The sequence below is a fragment of the Solanum dulcamara genome, chromosome 2, assembly GCF_947179165.1.
Source record: "Solanum dulcamara chromosome 2, daSolDulc1.2, whole genome shotgun sequence".
In the NCBI taxonomy this organism is placed as follows: Eukaryota; Viridiplantae; Streptophyta; class Magnoliopsida; order Solanales; family Solanaceae; genus Solanum; species Solanum dulcamara.
In genome coordinates this window covers 43,843,945-43,850,666 of record NC_077238.1, presented here as the reverse complement: position 1 = coordinate 43,850,666, position 6,722 = coordinate 43,843,945, and the positions used below count along the sequence as shown (strand labels likewise).

At 36.4% G+C, this 6,722-nt stretch overlaps 1 pseudogene; it reads right to left on the bottom strand.

Annotated features, from left to right (window-relative positions):
* Window positions 1–3,380: 3,380 nt before the first annotated feature.
* On the bottom strand, window positions 3,381–5,337 carry LOC129876062 (exocyst complex component EXO70B1-like; annotated as a pseudogene).
* Between the last annotated feature and the right edge of the window lie 1,385 nt (window positions 5,338–6,722).

The following is a 6,722-nucleotide window of genomic DNA, read 5'->3' as shown; positions in this document are numbered from 1 at the left end:
CGGATATTATGGCCGGAGTCTCTTTCGATAGTTATTAGCCGAGGTTATTTCCGGCGAATACATAGTCTATGTGATGCCCCCATAGTTTCAATTTGAGGTGATTAGCTGATGTGTATCGTAGGACAGACATGCAATCACGATAATTTATATTGCATTTGTATTCATTTGTTCTCTTGATTGATTATGATCTGAGATTATATGTGTTTGCCTGAATATAGCAGTAAGAATGTACTTGTGCCTTATATTGTGGATTGTCTATTATTTTAGTGCAGTTGTGATATAAACTATATAGATTGGGTTGTCTGAGTGTAGGTGTGTAGTTGTGGAGGATTGTGGTTGGGATATCAGGAGTACCCGTGTTCCGCATTGCTTTACTTAGGGTTTAATTTTTATTTTGCTGAGTACCGTACTATTGGTGCTCACCCCTTGTTTCTACATTTATGTATGATCTGATCCCAGCACTTCCTGCTCATAGTACTCCTTGATCAGTCCGAGCTTCTGGACGCTTAAGAGGTAGTAGCTTGATCTCTTCGATAGACTCTTGATGTCCATTACTTTATGTTTTGTTCTATTGGTAACTGAGACATTTATACTTGTATCTTCTTCATTTCTATTGAAATAGCAGTGTGTACATGTGACACCAAGTCTTGAGTAGTTTAAAATCTATGTTCCGCTTATTTTTATTTATATCATATTAGACTTTACATTTTCGATTACTTTGAATTGTTTAGACTTTTAGGCTGACTCATCTTGGTGGGATAGGCGAGTGCCATCACACCTGAATCTGAGTCGTGGCAAATTACTATGTTATGTATTTTGTGGAATTTGACTTAACACCGAATAAGGCTTGAGGTGGGGGCTCGACCTACGGGGTCCTTATATAAAGTCTCTTGTGTCATAACTATGTGCTACCTTAGAATTATCTTTATGGCCTAGCTAGTAGATCCACATATAGCATATGTTCATGACCCGCCTAGCGGCAGAGAGTCTACCTTGGCAAGTAGATTCTCCTTTCTTCCGTTGTATGGGGAGACATAGAGATTCCATGTTATAGCTCGCATGGTCTTATTGTCGGTTATGGTTCTACCACGCGTATGTATACTCTCTTTATATCATTTTATGATCTCAATTATGTCTCTTAATTCTTTGATCAATCATGTTTTCTCATGACTTTACTTATCCTCTTTCATATCATATATGTTATTTGATCATCATACCTCATGATTTATATTTCATGGCGTGCCCATATACTTAGTACATTCAAACGTACTAACACGTACTTTGTTGACTATATTATCTCATAATGTAGGGGGTTGAGGATCACATCCCTTCCATACGTGGCTAGTTGAGTTCCTACATGGCAGAGTTTTGGTGAGTCCTCATCTATCGAGGGCGAGTTATGAGTTTGTTCCATTTTAAAGACTTTCGTTATATTCATGTTGAGGGTAAGCTAGGGACATGTCTTACCCCACCCTTCTTGATTAGTAGAGGCATTTGTTGGACAAATTATGTAGAGTCTATGTTGTCGTAGTCCCATACTTTTATGATTCATGCTTTTAGACTCTTTCTTATGTCATTTTCTCTTTACTTTACCTTATATATGCTTACAATACGTCAAGAGACTTGGTTGAAACCCTTTGGGGTTTCGATCGCCATGTCACGTCTAGGGACTAGTCCGAATCGTGACACCACTAAATTCGACATTTCTGACTCAACACTGCAGTCGAAACTTCTAATCGAGGTTGTCTTGACAAAAGAGGGTCCCACACCCCAAGCGTTGTTTGTAGTCAATTTCCACAAGGAGACTCATGATTAGACCGAAAGCCTCGAAAATCGCACGAAAGGTCCTTCTAGATGAAATATGACGTTCTGGAGCTAAAGGAACATTGAGTTCCATTTTGAGGCCGTTTACCTGAAGTTTTGACCTAACACAACTATTCAAGTTTCAAAATCTCCAAAACAAAAAAATTTGCATAAAAACCAAATGAACGATCAGACAACCGAATAGTTAGGGCCAGCAACTCATAAATGATTTGGAGTTTCTATAAGAATGATCTAATTAATGAAAAGAAGCCATTTACACAAAAATGACCTGAAGGGTCATTATAAATCATATATTGCATATAAGCCATTCATAGGAGAATAAAACGAGTTCGTTGGGTCTAATGCCAATGTAGAAATTGAATCATTAATACTTATTTAGGAGAATTACGAGTTTCTTCCTAGCGAAAATGGATTGTCTGTAACAAAAACGATTCGAATTACTGGTGATGCAGGAATTCTCAAGTAGCAGATGAATCCTCGTGTTTTCATAACCTAAAATTAAAATTCCTCTCTAGGAAGATACAAAGATTACTTTCATGGTAAACTCTAGCCGTCGTATTAGTATGAAAAAAGCTTAATTTTTCAACATCCTATGTATATGCTAAGAATTAGGACTTAGGAGGATGGCAAGATAACAGCCTAATTAGCACCATGATAGGAAGAGACGACCCAATATCTATTTTCAACAATAGCCTTGGTTGGTAAGCTATTTTCCAGTAGTGTTAGTCGGTCCCAAAGCGGGTACAAAATACCCTTTGGGAAACCAAAAAAATTATTTTCACTCATAAAATTTTAAATTTTTTTCTCATATACATGGCTAGTTCAAAATTTCATTGTTAAATACTTCCTCCGTTTCTTTTTTTTTTGTTCTACTTCTTCCTTTCTAGTCTTTTTTTACAAGTTCTAAATTTAAATTTTTACTTAAAATATTTAAAACTACAAGATTAAAAATATATTAATTTATTCTGAATATCTTTAATATAATACTACAAAGTTTAAAAGTCTTATTTACTATATTAAATTACTTACCAAATTAAAATTAGATAAATAAATTGAAATACCATTTACAAATTCTACATTCAAATACTCTTCTTAACTGACTTCAATCAAATATGCCCAAACTCGTAGAGGCGACTTTAAGACAAGCACAAATAATATAAGTGCAATTTTTGCGTGACCAACAATGATTGTGCTGGAGTGATACGTACCTATCCATCTTTAATCAGATGTCTCGAGTTCGAATCTCCCTAAATACGGAGTTGCCTTTGTTAGGGAATGCTTTACCCCCAATGTGGGACTTTCCGGTGCGAATCCAAATTTAGTCAGCTCCAATATGAGTACCGGACACCAAATAAAAAAAAAACATTTCTGCGTGATGTTGATTCCTTTAAAAAAGACTGGAAACGGAAAATTGACAGGAAAATATGAACTAATACTTGTAGTAATAAATATGAACTAATACTAGTAGTAATGAATAAGTATCATACAAAAATCTGAAATCAAATTATTATTTGAAGAGTCGTTAATTATGCTGCAGGAAGATGGTGGGGGTTATATTACGTCTTCCTCCGTGCCATATATGTAGGATTGCCGTCAAAGAGGCACTCAACTAACGTTTCAATATCTTCTGGCTGATACTTAAAATACTTGTCTGCATGCTTTGTATTGTCTAGATACTGCCTAAATCTCCCACAGAAGGATCTATAGGCCGGAATTAACACGGCGGATATAGAAACTCTGAGCTCGGACCAAAGCTTCTCGTCACTCACTACCCAAGTGCTCTACGTACGACGGATTTCATCTAGCATTATAGCATAGTGCTGAAATTCTTAAACCTCTCTTTCACTACTGGATTTGTCACCTTCCCATTGACTTGCATCCCCTCTAGTATTTGTAGCAGTCTTCCCCATGTTTCTCTTTGGTAATTCTTGTGGTATTGCCTCACCGTCGTAGATCTTCTTCTACACCATGTGTCGCCCATCACTTGACGGACCTCCGTGGATCCTTTGGCTTTTTGTAAGATGTATCTACCGTTGTTCATCAAGAATATGTCACGCAAGGAAGGGTCGTCTCTATACAAGTTTGACTTGGCTTCTAGATTTGCATCCAACAGGTCCATTATTGTCACGAGCTGTGCTGTTAACGGCGTTGTCTCAGATACTACATTTTCGTTTGGGCCTCCGCTCTCTTCATCAAGTGATGATTTCCACTTGGACAGTGACGTGGCGGCATGTTCCTTGAAAATGTGTTCCAGGGCGTCTTTGTATTCTCACGCGCATTTTAGATAATTCATGACGTAACGTGTGAGCGGGTGCACCGCACCACCAGGAACCGGTGTTCTTGCTGCCTCGTTTTTGATGGAGTTTTCAAGATCACTGAATAAATTTACCACAGCCTCCCCGAATCTATCTCTTGTAGCTAAGATCTCAGACTTCAATTCGTGTTCACAGTCATTAATGGAGAGAGATTCACTTATCGCATGAATGAGATCACCAATTGTATCGTATATGTCCAGATATTTGAAGAGCTTCTCGGCAGAGTGTTTTGTCCAGGAGACCGCCTCAGCAAAGTCAAGTATCTGTATTACGATGGAACGTGCCAGATTGTTAAACAGGCTTTGAGAGATCGGAGAAAACTGATTCTCCGAGTCTCCTCTCGCCAAGGAATAAAGTGCTTGAGCAGCTCCTCGCAATATTGATCCATCTAGTGATCTCTCCTTCTAGAGAATCCCAAGACATTCTCAGCACATCATCTACATTTATCTTCTCGAATTCGAGCATTTTCATTTGGTCATAGAATGCATTTCTTCGTGAAATTGAATACACTTGACAACTAGCTGTTTCAAATCCGGCTGAGATCATGGCTTTGGTAATTCGATTCATTCTTGTCACAACCTCTGGCGGATATGATGGATAATCCTCGAGTTGTGAATTTTTATCAACATTTGAATTAGAACTAACTCCAAAATCTTCTAATAAGGTTCGCAATTCTTCTTCCATGAAAGTCATGGTTAGTTGCAAGACAATATCGGTTCGACTAAATAACGTTGACCCTGATGGAGATTTGGCGATGGCATTTCTCAATTTAGATAAATGCATCACGGCTTCAAGGAAAAAGGACTCTTCCTCAGTCATCTTTCCCAATCTGGTCAGAGTTTCACCAGAATTACATTTTGCAATCCTAGACTCTACGATTTTGCAAAAATTTTCAACATTTTCAGGAAGTTCAGAGGAGGGATCATCAGATGTGGGAACGGTATTCTTAAATCGATTATGATCAATATCTTCACATAACTGATTAATATGCGGTGATGTTGGAGTAGTGCCACTCTTCTCCATTTGCTCTTTCTAATAAAATGGACCTATCGGAGCAAAAGAGAATTGTATGCATGCGAAAAGCCGGAAAAATTGAATCAAGGAGAAAGATGGGACATGTGTTAGAGAAGTTTGTTTAAGATTGAAGATGTTTAAGGGAAGGTTTGGTTTATTTTAGGAATATGGTTGGTAGAAAAAGACTGTTGACCCAGTTTTAACAAAGTTTTCTTTCTTTGCTTCTTTCTTTTTAGTGCTTCCCACGACTTGATCTCGATATGACTTCCCACTACGCCAAACACCCATTTGTAGTTACTTTTATTTAAACCCCCGATAATAATTTGGTGGTCAAGAGGTCCAATTTTCATTCACCAGTTAAACTACCGACATATGCCATAATCAGTCACTATATTGTTCAATTAAGTCTTTCAATTGTACGTCAATTAAGTGGAAAAAAGTATGGAAACAAATCGTTCTCTTTAGGACATTTTTGTCCAATTTCCAACTTGAAGGAGAAATTACACACACTCTCTCTTACACACACTAATATTATTGGATCAGATCTGGAACTTAGTTTCGTAGATTTGGTTTCTTTCTATTCAACTAGGAAACTTGTTAGAGATGAATAAAAAGTCGTATTAAGATTTGAAATAATTATTTTTTAATATTCGAATATCAAAAAATATTTTTAAGGATTTTTTTTAGTTTTCAAATTCAACTAGATTAAATTTCACGTTTTAGTTATTATTAATGATCATGAAGACATTAATCATAAGATGATATTTTTATAATTTTAGTTGAGAGATGAGAGAGAATTTTCGTATATAAACAATAATTCTATATATTCATTAGATATTATGCTTACAGAATTAAAGATAAAAAAGTTGCCTTCTACATTTATAGTTTTCTAAAATAAAAAAGGAAAAAAGCTCAAATATGTCATTAACTTTGAGAAAAGTTTATTTATGTCATACGTTAAAAGTTTAGCTTAGCTAGCCATTGTTGTTCGAGAAAAAAACTCATTTAAGCCATTATTTTTTAACTCCAATTTTACAAAACCATTCAAAAAATATTTAATACTTTTCTATTGGAGTTTTGAATCAAATATACTCATTTTGTTTCTTCTTCTTCAAGAACACCAAGAACACTTGACGACGACAACAACAACAACAACAACAACAACAACCCAGTGAAATCCCCCAACGTGGGGTCTGGGGAGGGTAAAGTGTACGCAGACCTTACTCCTACAAAGGTAGGACGGTTGTTTCCAAAAGATTCTCGGCTCAATAAAAGCATAAAAAGGTTAGATAAGGCTAAGAATTTTAAAGTGTTATGGGAAAGCAAATAACGAGAGCGACACAGATAAAATAGAGTAATCAAAGTACAGAAAGTAATAGATAATAACAGAAATCAAATCACAAGAAATTATAGTGCACTAATGCGCCTACAAATAAGGGAGAATAATGATACTATGTACTAGCCTTCTACTCTAATGTGATTCCTCCACACCCTCCTATCTAAGGTCATGTCCTCGATAAGCCGTAGTTGCGCCATGTTCTGTTTAATCATCTCTCCCCAATATTTCTT